Consider the following 19543-nt stretch of genomic DNA (forward strand, 5'->3'; position numbering starts at 1 on the left):
GCCCTTACTCTTTTGGCTGATGGGTGTAGTGCATTCTTCAGTTCTGTAAAGTAAAGGTAAAGGGACTCCTGACCATTAGGTCCAGTCGTGGCCGACTCTGGGGTTGCGGCGCTCATCTTGCTTTATTGGCCGAGGGAGCCGGCGTACAGCTCCCAGGTCATGTGGCCAGCATGACTAAGCCGCTTCTGGCGAACCAGAGCAGCGCAAGGAAATGCCGTTTAGCTTCCTGCCGGAGCGGTACCTATTTATCTACTTGCACTTTGATGTGCTTTCAAACTGCTAGGTAGGCAGGAGCTGGGACCGAGCAACGGGAGCTCACCCCATTGCGGGGATTCGAACCGCCGACCTTCTGATCGGCAAGTCCTAGGCTCTGTGGTTTAACCCACAGCGCCTAGGGCAAAAGGCCCAGGGCAGGGGTCACCAAACTTTTCTAACCCAATGGCACATTTGTATTATGGGCCCCACCCCTTTTGGCCACTTCTCACCCATCCCCCTCCATCCCAGAAACAGACCTTGTTTTTTTTCCAAATCTGTATGAAAGCTCAACCCAGTAGAATTCATCTGAGCTTTGGAAGGCACATTGAGCTGAAAGATGAAGTGGGAAATAGTGGCACTCATCCAATATCCTCTTTCATCCCTATGGGGACAATGACAATAAAGATTATCGTATCGTATCGTGAGAGAGAGAGAAAAAAACTAACCATTTTCACTATCTCGTGACCAAAGGGCTGTGGAGGGGCTTATAGGCTTTGTGGGCGCAAGTGGAAGGCTACGAGGTTCCATTGTGCTTATGGGTGCCACACCAACAACCCCCATCCTAGAGCATTCTTCTATCTTTTCATGGAACCATGATATAATCTGATATAAAAGACGGCCATCTGAACTGGCGATAACCATGCGGGGTATAGCTGGCTTGTAGCTCACACTTATGCTGCCTTGCGTGTCAGTTTCAGTTTAGAGCTAGCTCTGTGATACTTTTTGCATCCACACAGAGACTGCCAGATAGAATGTCAGAGCTGCTCAAGTGTATGAGCTCATGTTCCCCTCCACTGGCTTCAGCCTGCAGGGGACATAATCAGTAATGCAATTCGACAAGTATGGACTTTAGCACTGTTTAGCACAAACAGCTGTTTTGTTTCATTGGAAGGGATAGAAGTAAAGACCAAGTTGAGAGTGAGCACCTGGATACTGCTGAGTGTTTTGAAAATATGAGCCGGCAAGGAAATTTATGACATGGATATACACACGTGCAGCTGAGAAAATCCAGAGGAGTTGTGGAGAACCTAAACAGAATCCACAGACAGTGCAATCTGCATTATGGTGATATATTTCAGCTCAAATTATTAAAATTCTCTTTAAAAAGGTCACAGCACAAAGAAGTTGCCTCATTCCTGAAAAATGGTGGTGGTGGGAGGGAGCGAAATGTGTTGATGAACCACATAGAAGTTATCCAGGGACAGCTGTGGTTTTGCAATTCATCTGGGTAGCTAGAAATTCCTCAATGACAGAAATTGTTCAATGCTATGTAGGACAGGGTTATGCAATAATTCTTCAAAATCCAAAATGGAATGAGAGGGTTTGGGTGTGTGATGGACAACATCATCCCACTGTAGACCAGGGGTGGGCAAACTGCAATCCAAGGATGGTGTGTACCCCTTGGTCTAATTGTATGTGGTCTCAGCCTAGTTAAGAATATAAGGAATTAAAAGTCCATCTAGTCCAGCCTTCATTCTCAAAGAGGCCAGATGGATGCCTATGGGTGCCAGCAAGCGGGATCTGAATTCAACAGGTATCTTCCCACTTGTGATTCCCAGCAACTCTTTTTCAGAGGAACACTGCCTCCGAAAGGGAAGGTAGAGAATAGCTATATGATCCTCCATGCATTTGTCTAATCCAGTGTTTCCCAAACTTGGGTCTCCAAATGACACTGCTGACATGGTCTACCATACATCCAGATTTTCCTGGACTTTCGATCGATTTCTGCCCGGACGCTGCTAGAAACAGCAGTATTCTGGATATGTCTGAGAAATTCCATACATATGGCAACCCTACTTTGGGCCCCAATGTGCAGCAGCTTATACTTGCTTACAATTGCATGGGATACATTGCAACAATTTGTTGTTATATACCGTACTCATTATGCAAGTAGTTAAGAGCAAGACACGCTCAGTTCGGGGCTTTCCCAACACAAAGGGCTGGTCTTATATACAGAAGTTGGCAGTATTCTGCTCAGGTGCATTTCCAAGACAGACATTCATTAGCTGTCAAGCCCGAGTAAGTCAATTACACAACCTTTGTACAATGTCTCCTTCTGTTACATGCAATTACTTGATGAGCAAAGAACTTGCGGTGCAGTGCTGAGAACACCCTTTAGTCTTCACAGATAGCGCCAAGCGATATTTGTTACATTATCTAGATAGCAGCCTGCAAGATTAAGCCAGGGAAGTAGAACTGCAATGGAGGTGGGCTTCTCCAAAATGGATAAGCATTGCTGTCAAATGCTAATCTGGGAGCCTGTTTGCCAAAGAGACCCTACAATTAAAATTTGTGTTGAGCCAACATTTCACAGGAGGCATTTTCAGAGAAAAATGTTTGAGAATTTGTTTTTTTCACAGCTCCACTCTACGGAATTTTCTCCAAATTTTCTGGAGCAGTTTATTCATTCATTTATCACCATTCCTTCTTATCACCCCCCCTCCCCCACGACATCCTGGATTGAAGCAGAATGGGGCAAAATGGCAGCCAGGCTACCAATGCAGTTGCTGTTGCTGTCGCCACTTGCAAGTGGCAACAACAACAAAGCCCCCCGGGGGGGGGGAGATGCTGTGGTGCTCCCACTGCTGAAGGTGAGCCCCACCCCTGACAAACTGTGGAAGAATTTATTCTCCCTCTGGGAAAAAAAATGTGGTATCTCATCCCCCCCTTTCTGTGCCCACAGCTAAGTTGGAGATACATGGGTAGGCAAACTAAAGCCCAGGGGCTGGATCCAGCACAATCACCTTCTAAATCTGACCCGCGGACGGTCTGGGAATCAACGTGTTTTTACATGAGTAGAATGTGTCCTTTTATTTAAAATGCATCTCTGGGTTATTTGTGGGGCATAGAAATTTGTTCATTTCCCCCCTTCCAAAATATAGTCCAGCCCATAGCTGTCAAGTGTCCCTTATTTGAAGGGACAGTCCCTTATTCCAGCGCCATGTCCCACTGCTGTCCCTTATTGATGGATGTCCCTTAAATGTCCCTTAAATGATGTCCCTTAAATTTCAAAGGAAGCAGCTTCTCTTCCTCCCTCCCTCCCGGCCGGCCAGGGAAGAGGGAGGCTCCAACTGTGTTGCTTGGCTGTGTTGCTCACCCAATAAAAAGTCTAAGAACGACTGGGGGGTGGAGCTTGCATGCCTTGTGCTGATCAAATCGGCTGCGTTCCCTGGGGACTCGCCTTTGCTAAGCGCTTCCCAGCAGAGAGGTGACGGTGGTTTTCCTTGAGGCTTCGTTTGGCTGCTGGCTGGGCTTTCTGCCTTTGGCTCAGAGGGGCTCAGAAGTTGAACATACCTGTGCTGAGTGCTCGGATCGGAATCAGATGGATATGTCATCGAAGGCCCACTCACCCTTGCCAGTGAAAAGGTCTGTCTGGAGCGGGGGCACATGGTGGGGGAAAAGGAAAGGAGATCTCGTGGGAGGGGGGGAGGCTGTGTGTGTGTGGCTAGTTACTGCAAGCTGAGGGGGTTTTTGAATGCTGGACGCCATTTTGTTGCATGTGCTGCTGCAAACTTTGCAGTGCAAAGCCAGGCCGGGGAGCCATCTTAAGTTGAGGCTGCGTAGGCCTTGTGGTACATGTGATTCAGATTCTATTCAGTTGAACCTCTGGTTACAAAGTTGGTTGGACAGTGTTCTTGAAGCTACTAGCATGAGTTTGACCAGACTGCAGGATGACAGGAAGACTGGAGTGCCTGGAACAGGTGAGGCTGCAGGTCCCTTATTTTGGCTGCTGGTCCCTTATTTTCAAGGCTGCTGGTCCCTTATTTTCAAATCTGTAACTTGACAGCTATGGTCCGGCCCCCCACAAGGTCTGAGGAACAGTGGACCAGCCCCCTGCTGAAAAAGTTTGCTGACCCCTGTTGGAGAACTTTGAGATACATCTTTGTTGTTGTTGTTGTTTAGTCGTTTAGTCGTGTCCAACTCTTCATGACCCCATGGACCAGAGCACTCCAGACACTCCTGTCTTCCACTGCCTCCCACAGTTTCGCCAAACTCATGTTGGTAGCTTTGAGAACACTGTCCAACCATCTCATCCTCTGTCGTCCCCTTCTCCTTGTGCCCTCAATCTTTCCCAGTGTGATGGCCTGGGAATCCGATTCAGAGGCTGAACCTGAGGAATACCAGCCTGCACAGGAGTCCCCGCCTCCAGGACCACCTGAGCTGGGGCAGGGGCTTGAACCTGAAGGGCCCTCACCTGTGCCAGATCTGTACTGAATGACAAACTGGGACCTATGATGTTAATCTACCACATAACAATTACTCTCCCCCTTCAGTGTGGATGCCCTATCATTTTGAGGTAGGGAGTTTTTCTTTTTTGTTCTCACCTCAGTGTCCATAGTTAGTTTCTACTCGCCCATGGTTAGAGTGACCACCAAAACAAATGTCACCAAAAAGGGTCCCTGTATATATGCGTATAACATTGGCATTTAAAAATATTATTTAACTTGTTTACATATCCCAACAAAAATCAATATAAAAAATAATTTATAATTTAAATATAGAAATAATTACTATCAGTCATTTTTTGTGTGACTCACTGGTACTCACTGACAAGGAATACAGACACTTTTAAAAATTTTGCTGCCCATGGTAGGCCATTTGTGCTAACGCCCACAGCACTTTTATCAAGATATGAGTACTGGAACCTCATTTTTTAAAAATCAGAAAAAGCTCTGGTTGCTATTTTTTAAAAATAGAAATACAATAATAATAATAATAAATTTTGCCCAGAAGTATGTTGGCATCACTCAGTTTGCCGTTCAGGTGCTGATAATAGCTGATGGGGAGCTTCAAAGCCCCTGCTTTCCTCTCTTTAATCCAGACTTGGACCAGAGGCTTCAAACTGAGGATGACCTTCTGCGAAGTAGGACACATGGCTCATCACAGCCCTGGGCAGGGCTGCCAACTTAAATGAAACATTGCAAGGGCCCAGGATGGCCCTGCCGCACATAATCAATTGCATGATCCGGCGCGCACACACCATTTGAATGGCAATGCCCATCAACTTTGCAGGGGTCCAGCCTGCTCAAATATTTGGTCTGGGCAAATACTGCCTCTGTCACCACTTACCAGGCCCAGAGGCTTTGACAGGGTGAGTTGGGCAGAGTTCAAGTCAAGATCTTGTTCTTTATACCCTCACAGCATTGAATGCACATTGGTACCGTAGCTGCATATTTATTCCACTGCATGGGAAGTAATTTCTAGTAGCATGTATTCATAGAAGCACTGTTGGGCGTTCTTAATGAGAATTTTCTGTTTAATAAGATCATGTAATGTCATTGTTACTTTTATAGCCTTCTAATTGAAATTCACTTAAAGCTCACCCTGAACCCATGATCACCTTCAAAATCAGTGGCTGTCGTTTGAAAAGGATTTCATCTCACTGCTGTCACTGAGAGGGCATTCCAACTGGGATAAAAGATATTGTGACATGGTGTCCTATTGCAAAGAATCGCCATTTGCAAAACAATTCCCCAGTGCGGCTTGAAATCTTGCAAATCCATGTTATTTGCCACAAATAAAAGAAAGGAAGCAAGCATTAACTGCTGGTTTCCACAATAGGAAAGGCTGCAGTTTCTGAGCTGTGAAGCATTCCATCGGCGGGTACAGACAAGTGAGTGTTAGATATTTTAATCAAGATTTTCACAAAACCCACTCCTGAGTTGTTAATATTAGCTGTATAAAATATTTATGATGGGAGAACATTTGGATCCCACGCAAGGCATTTGCTGAGCTATCACCTGACCAGTAATTGCCAGGGAGGACTTGTAAGCGCACATCAGATGGAGAGAGTGGGCTCTTCACACGAAGCTTTTATAGCACCCCTTTTAGCTTAGCCTTTAAAAACCAGGCAATCTTAATTGATCACTTAACTGCGTTTAGCACAGAATGCATTTCGAGCTATTTTTCATGCATATTAAGCTTTTAAAAGGGTAGGAGTGAAACAGGGGGGCAATTGCTTTTGCCTCAAAGGCATAGCAGGGAACAAGAAGAGAGCGGTTGTTTTTTCTTGTGGTGGTAAATCTACATCTGGATTCATAAACTGCTGGTCTAATTGTGGGTCAAAGATAGACAAGATGCAAAGTGATGGAATTTAGGGTAGGACTACAGTGTTTCTTCACATTTTCCTCTCTTTGCAAAAGAGGCATCTTTTGCGCTATGTGACTGATTACTTCGTTGATCAAACGTTTATCTCTATAGCACCAGCAACACAGGACAATGTGCAAGAAGTAGCAGCAAAGCCCAAGCCAATCCTTCTCCTGAGAAATTTATAATCCTAAACAGGAATTGGGGGCAGGGGGAAGAAATCTGACTGAAAGGCAAATCTACCTATTTTGCATTTTCTGAAACAATATGAGAACCAAGACACAACTCTCAAAATTCACACTTCTCCAAATTTTTCAGTGCAATTCTCCAGCCAAGTAAAATCCATCTAATGAGGTTGTTGTTATATTTCTTGGAGACCTTTGGGTAATAAATCACCATCATCATGAAAATACTTGACAAAATTCTGACCACTGGTCAGAACCATTGGTCCATCTAACTCAGTAATGTTGACCCTGACTGGCCATAGCTCTCTAGGGTTTTAGACAGGTGTGTCTCTTAGCTCAGCCTGGAGATGTAAGGGATTGGACTAGGGGGATTTTGCCGGCAACTAATGAGACCTGCCGCTAAGAATAATAATTTTAAAAAGCTTTGTTGAAATGGCATCAAACTTGGAAGCTGGTGAACCTCTGTGGGGAGGGCATTCCAAAAGCATTTTGCCGTCACCCAAAAAGGGTTCTGTTTTTGTCCACCATCCAGAAGGTGGAGGGATCTCAGAGGCCAGGTGGGTTGATGTAAGAGAAAGCATTCCAGAAGTTACCTCACTTGCATGCAGTTCCAAAGAGGAACACCTCTACATCTTCTAAGAACTGATGGACCCTCAAAATAATTAAATAGATATGTTTGAACTGAGCCTTCAGTTTTAATCCTGGTTTTTTTAAAAAAATATATGGAAATAGGACATCAAAATGTCTAGTAAACATTCACTAAGAGGGCTTTCCCCCATTTTCCTAAAATGTAGAAGAATTTGTAACTGAGGAACCCAGAGGGCCACCCAGGAAGATCATTCCCAGGAGGTTCCTTCCAGAATTTAGGTTTTATGAGCTCCTCTTTTTCTGGAATACAAAACTACCCTTTACATTTGCATCCAGAGAAGCAAGGATTTAAAACTTTTACAGTCTGCCATCAGAGGTAATTGCTGAACGCCTGCTGACACCTGCAGTCTTCACCAATTGGGCAGAAGCCAAGGAACTGCATAGTTAATTACTGTCACAGTTTATCCTCATTACCATGTCCATGACACTGTAAATAATTAAAGCCCCCCCCTTTTTAGAACAAATACGAGATTCCCTACCCTTACTCCATCCTGTTCCTCTTGAGAAAGACATGAAATATATACTTCCCACATTTCAGAGTAGGCCAGAACCCAATAGGGCAATGAGATAGGACATTTTTGCTGGACCTTTGAATTCAATATAACAGTAAAAAACAAAAGATTATACAAATTATTTGGGGGACAGGGTGTGGGAGGGTGTGGGGGACTCCCTGGTCCTGAATGGGGTAACTGTGCCCCTGAAGGACCAGGTGCACAGCCTGGGAGTCATTTTGGACTCACAGCTGTCCATGGAGGCGCAGGTTAATTCTGTGTCCAGGGCAGCTGTCTACCAGCTCCACCTGGTATGCAGGCTAAGACCCTACCTGCCCGCGGACTGTCTCGCAAGAGTGGTACAAGCTCTAGTTATCTCACCCTTGGACTACTGCAATACGCTCTACGTGGGGCTACCTTTGAAGGTGACCCAGAAACTGCAATTAATCCAGAATGCAGCAGCTAGACTGATGACTGGGAGTGGCAGCCGGGACCACATAACACCGGTCCAGAGAGATCTGCATTGGCTCTCAGTACGTTTCTGAGCACAATTCAAAGTGTTGGTGTTGACCTTTAAAGCCCTAAACGGCCTCGGACCTGTATACGTGAAGGAGCATCTCCACCCCCATCGTTCAGCCCGGACACTGAAATCCAGTGCCGAGGGCTTTCTGGCAGTTCCCTCACTGCGAGAAGTGAGGTTACAGGGAACCAGACAGAGGGTCTTCTCGGTAGTGGCACCCGCCCTGTGGAATGCCCTCCCATCAGATGTGAAGGAAATAAGCAGCTATCTTCTTTTTAAAAGACATCTGAAGGCAGCCCTGTTCAGGGAAGTTTTTAATATTTAATGCTGTATTGTTTTTAACACTTGATTGGAAGCCGCCCAGAGTGGCTGGGGGGGGGGCTCAGCCAGATGGGCGGGGTATAAATAATAAATTATTATTATTATTAAGAGGAGTGAGGAACCTGAGTCCAAGCTCCCTATCTGGCTGTGGGGACTCTCCTCAGGCCATAACTGTCACCTACTTCTCTCTACCCCCTACTCAAGAGGTTTTTTCCTGGCTGGATTGTGTTCTGAACTCTGATAATTCTGGTTCCTCACTCAAATGAAGGTGAACTTTCCACACCTCAACCTCCCTAGGAGAGTACTTAAGCTGGTTTGCCCTTCGGAGGAGTCGGTTTTGACTCCTGATGGCCGTTTGGCCACTAAGGATGTGTACGGAGCTGGGAAGAAGCAATTTTCCCCCTCCCAGTTGCTCTGCACTTCTCTTTGGGGTAGCCTCCCTCTCTATGAGAACTCAATGGGATTTATTTCTGAGTAGACACACATAACCTAGTGCTGCTGCTTAGATGTTTTACTGGAAAATTAGGACCAGCTTGTATGTATTTATCAAATTTACTTTACACCTTCCTTCCAAAGATCTTAGAGTTACTTACTTGGGGTTATTCATTTTAAAATTGTGTCTGAAAGACAGAGAGTTTCTTAACCACATTCCAGGCTGAATGAGAATATCTAGTGGGCCCATTTCAGACAACCCAAGTGCCCCTATTTTCCAGGGACAGCCCCAGATTTACAGAAGCCATCCCAGTTTCTGATTTGATCCCAGAACGTCCTGCTTTTCCTTAGAATGTTCCTATTTTCGTCAGAGAAATGTTGGAGGGTATGGTAAAGGTAGGTAAAGGACCAATAGGTCCAGTTGTGACCGACTCTGGGATTGCAGCGCTCATCTCGCTTTATTGGCCGGGGGAGTCGGCGTACAGCTTCCAGGTCATGTGGCCAGCATGACTAAGCCGCTTCTGGCAAACCAGAACAACGCATGGAAATGCCGTTTACCTTCCCGCTGGAGCAGTACCTATTGATCTACTTGCACTTTGACGTGCTTTCGAACTGCTAGGTTGGCAGGAGCTGGGACCGAGCAACGGGAGCTCACCCCGTCGCAGGGATTCAAACCACCAACCTTCTGATAGGCAAGCCCTAGGCTCTGTGGTTTAACCCACAGCGCCACCTGCGTCCCTGGAGGGTATGGTAGAATGTCCCTGTTTTCATCAGAGAAAAGTTGGCAGGGATGGAGTTATGCAACCCCCTCGAGCCAAGGAGATAAGTAAATATACTACCTTTAGAAGGCATCTGAAGGCTGCCCTGTATAGGGAAGTTTTTTAATGTTTAATGTTCTGTTATGCTTTTATATGTTGAAAGCCACCCAGAGTGGCTGGAGCCACTCAATCAGATGGACACTCAGTCACATGGACAGGGTATCAATATAGCAACAACAACAACAACAACGAATAAGACGTCCCTATTTTCATCAAAGAAATGTTGGAGGATATGCCATTTAGATCCAAGGCTTGGAGGTTCCTTAAACAGCCCTTCAATTTATTTATATATTCATTAACCGTAATAGCAGAGTTAGATATCTGTTTTTCATCAATACATTCTTTTTTAAAACTCGAGCCCCAGACACTTACATCATGCAAAGCATTCAGTAGAGGGCCGTTCAAGATCATTATGCCAATTATAAAAGGGCAATATGATCAGGGGGATTTTTGCATATGGAAGAACAAGATCAATGTGGATTTGACATTTCATCTGCGCTTATTGTCAATACCAATTATGCTCATCTTCAATTCATGTAGGAAAGGATTTAAAGAAAATGACAACAATACTTCCAAATCTTTTTCTGCTCATACCAGAGTGATAAATTAAGTGAGGGTATTAAGGGGGGATATTAAAAGATGATCCCTCTTGAATTTTAAGCTGTAATTCAGGCAGTGCAAAACTTGCCACGTTCTTTTCATGCTTTGAATTGCGATGGATCCAATCGCTTGTCTGTCAAGTTATTCTAGTGTGGTGGAAACCAGAGCTGAAGCAAATCTAAATTTTCAACTTCACAGTCTTCACAAAAGGCAGGCAGATATGTACTAGTTGAGGGCAGATGGAAGTTGTAGAGTCAATGCCACATTCACCCTCATGGACCAGTGCCAAATTCATTCTTGCTACCCAGAGTCCCAAAACACACTTCCCCTCCGATTTCTTACCATCAGTTGGCGGTGGGAGGAGGAGGGGATGTGTACAGTGAGAGGAGAGAGAGGTTGCTTTCCTTCATCCCTTCTTTCCATTGCTCTGGCATGCTGTGGAACAGCACACCAGGGCATGGCCAGCCATGGGAGATGGGTTGCAGCCATGGGTGCTGCAGATGTACATCATTCTGGGCAGACTAGGGTTGCATATGGATATTCAGAATGATGGTCATAATAGTGTAGACAAGGACAGCAGGGCTATACATGCCCACCTTGCATCCTGCAAAGGCCCCTGCCCAATGTTAACTGGGCACTGCTACAGGGAGGGGCAGTCTGTAGGGTTCCAGCTCACAGTGGAAGCTTACATATGTTCAACAGGTTGGTCTGCTGCAGAAAGGACCCCAGTGTGAGGTTAGCAATGGGGAAGGGCCAGCATGGGACACAGGGGCATGTGCTGTTAGAATTCCTGCTCCATGATTCCAGTCATAGGAATCATAACAGTACAGTGGTACCTCGGGTTACATACGCTTCAGGTTACCGTACATATGCTTCAGGTTACAGACTCTGCTAACCCAGAAATAGTACCTTGGGTTAAGTACTTTGCTTCAGAATGAGAACAGCGCGGCAGCAGCAGGAGGCCCCATTAGCTAAAGTGGTGCTTCAGATTAAGAACAGTTTCTGGTCAAGAACGGACCTCTGGAACGAATTAAGTACTTAACCCGAGGTACCACTGTATATGTTTTGACTCCACAGAGTGGGAAGTGATGGAAACAGTATGTTTGTGTTGCTGTGTTCCGTGAAGTGGGACTATTGCCCTCTGTTCTTTTTCTCTTTGCTGTCTGATGCTAGAGAGAGGGAGCCATGTGCAGTGCTCCATGTGTGTTTATATGTAAATAAAGTAGACTAGCCAAAATGCTGAGTTGCTGAGGTCTGTCACACAAGTTGTGCAAACTCTGCGGATTCCCAAGTGTGCTGGTGTCTGTTGGCATAGGTCGCTGTGATGTTTGGGCAGAAGAAAGCTTTTGAAGCTCCCGAACGCACATGGGACGGAACATGCCAGTCGGGCATGTGTCTCTGCCAGGGTTCTACACGAGTGTTGGCTGAACTCCTGACATGTGCAAGGTGAATGTGTATACTCTCACAACTTGGCTATATTAGTCAAAAAACAATGTTTTGAATTCGTTATAAACATGCAACACCAGATGGCCCCGGAGAGCAAAAAAAATTTCTGAGCATTTTCTTTCTTTCTTTTGTTATAACGATTTGATTTCTGACTTATTTATAGCATATTTTCCCCTGTGTGTAGATCCACCCTCATTTATCTGCAGGAATGGGGGAAAGCAGTCATTTCACATTTAGAGGTGAACCTACCTAATTTTAACTCTCCAAGCCAGTATACAAACTAAAACACAGCCATCCAATGTTTGAAATGCACTTCTCCAGCCAAGTAATGTGTATGGAAATGCAAAGTTTGTGTTAAAATGCGTATATTTGTGAAAATAACATACAAAAATGCATTCTATTAGGGAAAATTGCTTTGCAAACCTGTGTGTATTAGGCAAAAACGTATATATTAGGAGAAAGTCTCACTAAAATTCCTGAGGTCTTTTTTTATTATTGCAAACAGATGTAGAAATGTGAAGAACTGAAGTTAAGGCTGGTAAAATTAAGCACTGAGCAAAACCAGAAATGGCAGACTCACCTGTCCCAACTCACCTGCCTTATGCAATTCTAGGTGTGTTATGCTGAACACCAAAATAGGGTTCAGGCCTCAATCCCCATTGATTTCAGCTGAATGTAAGCTAGATCAGTGCTACTTAAAGTAGTGGTCCACAGGTGTGAGCCATAGGTGATGGTCTGCACCAACTCCACCACTGCCCTGGATGGGTGAAACACGTGAGAGATCACATTGCAGGGAAATTGCTGGTCCACCACTTCAGATAGTTTGAGAAGCACTGAGCTTGATCATGTCCCTGATTCAGAGCTTTGGAAGCCGGTTTCATTTTGGCATTCATCTCTTCTTTAATTAGAGCAGTGCTTGAAGAATCAGCAACCATGTATGCAAAGGCACCTTTTAATGGCATCTTCCTCACCACCCTGATAATTTTCCTTGAAGAAGTAATTAAGAGCGGCCTTGTCAAGGACATGCAAAAATGACTCTGAAAAAAACATTCAAATGTAATGTAATGTTATGAACTTGGGGTGTTAAGCTGTGTGCCAGATCCCACTAATCCCTGGATCCAGCAAGTGTTAGAATTTAATCAAGGCTTCTAATTCTTGGAATAGCCTGGCTAACCTCCTGGTGAGGTGATAGACTGAGTGAGGAGTCATTAAGGGGCAAGATGGCAAATGGGTGGGGCCCCTTCCCTCAAGAGATAAAGCCAGAGTTTAGAGCAGAGTTTTGAAGTGATATGACCTAAAAATAAAACAGCAACCTGGAGAGGGGGTCAGAGCAACATTTGAAAACAATGTTTGATTTCTCCCTGAACCCAAGGCTGCAGCTATGGGACAAACAAGACCCTTTTGGGCTGTTAATGTTGTGAACCCTTCCATTGTATGCTCATGTTGTATATGTGTGTAAATAAACCATGTATCATAAAGACACCACAGTCTTTGCCATGCCTCATTTCCAAAAGGAAACATGAACCCTGGGTAAGTGCCTCAAATCCCTGGAATCCTGCATCACTTGGAGATTGGGGTGGCATGCAAAATTACTTGAAATCTGCTCTTTAAAATGAGGTCATTACTGCATTCTGTACGTTAATTGCTTCGATGTATAGTTCTTGAGGTTAATATTATACATCTTTTTACACACACAAACACACACAGCATTGCTATAAAGCACTTTGTAATTTCAATCCTGGTAGTACTCACTAATATTGTTGCTCCCAAAAAATTCTTTATGTGCAACCATTGTGCATTCACTACAGTGACAGAAGCAGCATTTTAATTTTTAATTATTATTTTTTTACATCCCTAGGCCTCCTTGGGAACCAGGTAGAGGACCTTCTCAGTAGTGGCGCCCACCCTGTGGAACGCCCTCCCATCAGATGTCAAGGAAATAAACTACTACAGTGGTACCTCAGGTTAAGTACTTAATTCGTTCCGGAGGTCCGTTCTTAACCTGAAACTGTTCTTAACCTGAAGCACCACTTTAGCTAATGGGGCCTCCTGCTGCTGCCGCCGTGCCGCCAGAGCACGATTTCTGTTCTCATCCTGAAGCAAAGTACTTAACCTGAGGTAATATTTCTGGGTTAGCGCAGTCTGTAACCTGAAGCGTATGTAACCTGAAGCATATGTAACTTGAGGTACCACTGTACCTGACTTTTAGAAGACATCTGAATGCAGTTCTGTTTAGGGAAGTTTTTAATGACTGATGTTTGAATGTATTTTTAATGGTGTGTTTGAAGCTGCCCAGAGTGGTTGTGGAAGCCCAGCCAGATGGCCGGGGTATAAATAAATTATTATTATTATTATTATTATTATTATTATTATTATTATTACTACTACTACTACTACTACTACTACTTTTAACTTATTTTAACTTAATACTTACATTTTTAAATTTTAACGTTGGGTATTTGTGTAATTATTTCCCTTACTGGAAGCTTTGCAAAACTTCGTAACACCCCATGTAAAGTAGACCACTGTTGGTGTCCCATATTTGCCAATGAAGGATTGGCACTGGGAGAATGATGAGAAACCAGAGACAGTGGCTAGCAGTAGGAAGAAGCTGAGTGGGTGCTAGTGAGTTCTGTGCCTCCACCCTGGAAACTGAAGGAGGCGAGACAGTTTTGCTTCCTTTTTCGCAGTGTATGGCTTACATAACCCTATATATATGAGTCCAGTTGTACATTCAGCAGCCTGCCATCCAATGTGTTGAGAAAACAAATATTGTATGGTGCATGCATGTGTGAAGTAGTGATGCTCAGATTTGATTATATTCCAAGAAAGCTGCAATTGTTTCCCTCTTTGCTAGAGCAACTTTGACAGTCTTATCGTATAGCCCATGGGCCCAGTATATACAGCAAACGTTCTCAACACAACAGCCAAGATTTATTTGCTTTATTTTGATATGAAATGCTAGTTGGGGGAAAAATGCTTCTGTATGGCTTGAAACTGCTACCTGGATTTATCTTGCTGTACGTGCGTTACCCAATGCACACACTGCTGGCCTTAAGAAACAACCCCAGAATAGAAGTTCAAGTGAATTGCTATCATCTTTGCCCTTCTGAATAAGACTTCCTCTCCCTGCTCCTCATAGATTCTCTAGTACTTTATTTCTAATGGAACGCGGTGATGCTGGAAAACTAACTTGTCTCAAAAGCACGCCTTCTGTCTTTGAAACCATTTCCTTCTCATCTCAAATGACTGTGAGCTGGTAGAGAGATGCCAGAGCTGGTTTGCACAGCCATGTATAGTGCTTGATGGCTCATCTCATCTCATCTCATCTCTTAATTATTCAACTCTTGATGACCTGCAGCCAAACGTGTGAACTTTTCTCACTGGAAAGCACCATGTTTGTGGTGATTTTCAAGGGACAGGGCTGGTCCAATGTATTTTTATGCTTGAGGTGTGGTACAAGATAGCACACCCCCATTCTATGTTCAGGTGCCAACCAGAATAGCAGTTGAATCTTACTTTCATACAGGTGACAGGACAGCATCCTCCAGAATGATGAGGGTTTACAGGGTGCAGGGCAGAGGATATGGCACACATAAGGTTTCAGGCCCAATTCCTTGGCATCTCCAGTTATTATTATTTATTAAATTTATATACAACTCTTCATCCAAAGACCACAGGGCGTTTTACAATATTATTTACAAAACCAGGTAGTAGGCAGTGGGAACGACCTTAGCTCATGCTCAGGAGAGCTGCTCTCTGTCGGAATAGACAATGCTAGACCAGGTAAGCAGAACAAGTGAATTCATGTACCGTATTTTTTGCTCTATAAGACTCACTTTTTTCCTCCTAAAAAGTAAGGGGGAAATGTGTGTGCATCTTATAGAGCGAATGCAGGCTGCGCAGCTATCACAGAAGCCAGAACAGCAAGAGGGATTGCTGCTTTCACTGCGAAGCGATCCCTCTTGCTGTTCTGGCTTCTGAGATTCAGAATATTTTTTTTCTTGTTTTCCTCCTCCAAAAACTAGGTGCATCTTGTGGTCTGGTGCGTCTTATAGAGCGAAAAATACGGTACTTCCTACAGTGAGAGTGGCTTTTCATCACACACACACCTGTCATTAAGGTAGCCATTTAGGCTGGATGCCTTTACACTGTGCGTTTCCTAAGCCCTGCCCTTTTGCATAGCCTGAGGTTGAGTGGGTTGGTAAACATACATAGTAAGATCATATTGCATTTTTATTATTATTAACTAAACATCACCAGGGGAATGTGGAAAAGGAGATGTGCAGGTATGATTTGTGCCATCACTTCTTCCAGCCTTCATTTACATTTGAATTTGGTTGGCTAGTCTGCAATAGAACCCCCCCTCCCATCTCTCTCTCTCTCTCTTTGCAGACACTCATGATTATGTTTAATCCAACACAGTAATCCACAGGAGGCCTCTTGATTGCTTTCAGAACTATAGCAGAGAAATGCACCAACGGCATGAATGAATAAGTTATCTCAATAAAATCACATCAGAATATGGTATGTGTCAGCCGCAGGCTTCGGCAAGGAATTCAGAGAGAGGTTGTTCCTTAGCGCTGCTGTTTTATGTGACATATCTGCTCTTTATCCTAGGTCGCACTTAAACAAATTTATTCTTAAAGATGCAGTCCCAGCACCATGATTTTCACATGTTATTTGTCAGGGCTTGGAAAGTGACATGCTTTGGTGAAGTGTCATCTTTTCTACATGAGCCTAGTGAAGAGGAGGCCTGTCTGACTCCAGAAATGATCTGGAATGAATGGGTTGGATCCACAAATGGAAGGGCTTGTTATATTTGCAGATCCAGGGGAGACTTCAGCTTGAGGCAGAAGAGGTGATTTTTGCTGATTCCCTCTGAAGACCCCAGCACTGGGCAGTGGCAGCAACACCATTGCCTGCCTTCCCTACTGGATTCTGGATGGGCATTTTAGACTTTTCCTAGATCTGTAACTCAGGGCATTGCATTTTAAGTAAATTAAGATGGCAGCCTGACACCACGGATAGGAACCAGAATTGGCTCTGCTTCAGAAGCGGCACTGGATGATCACCCATTGCTAAAATGTTCATCTGGGGATTCAGCATGAAGGTCAGTGTGTGGTAGCATAGCTAGAACAGGCCCTTCTACACCCTTGAGTCCCTTAGCCTGTGCTTGACCTGGTAGACTATTGTCAAAGGGCCTGGTGAGTCTATGCCCTCCAACATCCCAACAATTCAAATCAGGACGCACATATTTCAGTGCCGTGCTCCTCTGCGAGCTAGCTGGGACTTCCCCACCCCAACTCCATTCTGCTACTGACAACAGTTCCCTCAGTAAGTGCCAGACTGGTGCCTCCAGCTCCTTCTCCTCTTCACCACCATCATCGTCAGCTTCTTCTCCTTCTCTAGCGGGGCATCATTGGATGGAGAAGGCATGGCCTCTGAGCCCAGCAGGGGCAGCCTGACCTGTACCACCAGCAGTTCTCTGCCACCATGGGCTCTGGTGCTTACTTTCACATGAAAGATATGCGTCTTTTGGTGTTGAGCTCTTGTGGGAGTCCGCTGGCTCTCATGAAAGCTTGGCACCAAAAACAAGACATCCAATCAGAAGCTGGGATGACTTCTGTAATTCCGGGATTTCCCAGTTGAATCAGAACTGTTGACAGGTATGTGGGTACCATTGTGAAGTAGTAAATCACAGCTTCAGACCAAGCCAGGGCAATCTGAGTTCTTTCATAAAGCTCCCTGGACCATTCACAGCACTTTTGAAACCTACTGTGCTTGCAGAGATGGCCTCTATAGTGAGGGAGACAGCTGAGCCACCATACTAGTCCAAGTTAAGAAGGGGAACAGTGAGGCCTTCCCCCACTTGAATCCTGAATCAAAATATTTACCCGAGTACAGAGCTCTGTACTGTTGGACACTCTGATCTTAACTGGTACATTTCGAAATATAACTTGATGTGCCAAAGATCATTAAAATGGGCTGCCATATTTCAAAAAGTAAAATTCCTGAAGATGCAAAAATTGTAGAAGTTTTTTTTTAGGAAATCACCAAAATCATTGAGGACATATCAATGTTATTCCTAGGCTATCCTGACTTATAGGCCTCTACATCACAATGTTGCCACCAATATGGAATATGCGGAAAGGTAGTCTTGTTACCTGCCATCATAGAGTTTAAATATCTAGGCAAGCTGCATATGAGCACAACACTCATTCATCAGCATTTGGCTGATCCCCACACAGAGGAAAATTATTCTTCTCAGCAGCTCAGTACTGCCTGTTGCATTATATATCTCAGTCATTCTGAGCAAAAAGCCTGCCTTCCCATTCATTAAGATCTCAAAAGCCATACAATGAAAGGTAAAAAAATAACAGGATGAAGGTTGGGAAACTTTCAACCCAGCCTCCAGACATCAGAGAGGCAGCATTGAAGCCCACAGTATTCATTCTGTGGCAGGAGTTATCTTTTCAGTGCAACTTTTGGATGGGAGGTTATCTCAGATGTCTTGTTTGAGACAGCTGTTTCACAAAAAGAAGCTGTTCTCCATTGTTCTCACAAACAGAACCTCCAGGCAAGGCTTCATCTCCCCACCAAAACTAGACTATTGTAGCAGAATTGGGGGGAGAAAAGAGAGTCTTCTCTGCTGAGAGTTGCTAGGCAACTGCCACTCGACTCCACTTACTGGGAGGGAGACTGTGACTAGAACAGAGGCACAGACATATCCTGCTGTTGTAGGGCTCAGCCGACTTTTTATAACTTTTGGGTTTTGTATCCCAAATCTCTATTTTTGGGAGGAGGATTTTTGTTTTGCCAAAACGGGACACACACACACACACACACACACAAACACACAAGGGATATAGGGAGGGCTGGGACTGTTTAAAAAGAACTTAATATATTGTGTGCAGTCAGCCCTTGCTGGCTGGCAAACTCTTTAGAACACGTAACAAATTAATTAAGCAAGATGCGGATTGTGATCAGACCAGTCTGCAGATGGGATGGAAACAAGTGTGTTTCTTTCAAGGTTTGGGATATTTGTGTATTGGATATAAGATGTAAGGTGGCTAGAAAGTAAAATCAGAGAGTTTCTTTCAGGGCTTATTGGGTTAGGAGGATCTCAGAACAAAAGATCTTATACACTCTGCTGGAGGATATGGAGAGAGCTGCATGTCTGATGTAAAATCCTATGAAAAACTTAGGGAAACAGTTAATGGCTAGCTGGATGCATTTTTCTTCCTCCTTTGGGAATTGTTTTGTGTGCACATAACCATTTGCATGTTAAAAATAGAGTGTCACATTTCAAGAAGTGAAAATCTGAACACAAACAAATTGTTGAGTTGTTGTTTTTTTTAAGAAATTTCCCAAAGTTGTTGAGCTTTGTTGAGCTTCCACCAGACGTATGGCAGAAACTCTTAAAAAGCAACAACATTTTTTAAACAAATCCTTTTAGTTAACTTATAATCTTGGATCATGAAGCCTTGTGGCAGATGCAAAGTGTACAAGAACTTGTAAGAGCAGTGAAATAACTGATACAAGACATAGGTGTTGGGTGAAATCAAGCCAAATCTTTATGGACTACAGCAGAAAGCAGGGTTGGCATAGAAGTATGATCATTTCTTCATCCGCTCAGCCCGTGCTGGTGCAACAGTATGCCATTGGGAATTGGGAATCACTCAGCGCTGAACCTTGTTATGATGCAAGCCAAGCATCTAGGGGGCTCATTGGGTGACC

The 19543-nt window shown here is 44.3% G+C and overlaps 1 long non-coding RNA gene across 1 annotated transcript in view; it reads left to right on the plus strand.

The window, feature by feature from the left end:
• LOC310764847 overlaps positions 1-19543 on the plus strand; it is a 517681-nt gene that overhangs the window by 311265 nt on the left and 186873 nt on the right. The window lies entirely within an intron of this gene.

The sequence above is a fragment of the Podarcis filfolensis genome (assembly GCF_964270895.1).
Source record: "Podarcis filfolensis genome assembly, chromosome: 6".
NCBI classification, from domain to species: domain Eukaryota; kingdom Metazoa; phylum Chordata; class Lepidosauria; order Squamata; family Lacertidae; genus Podarcis; species Podarcis filfolensis.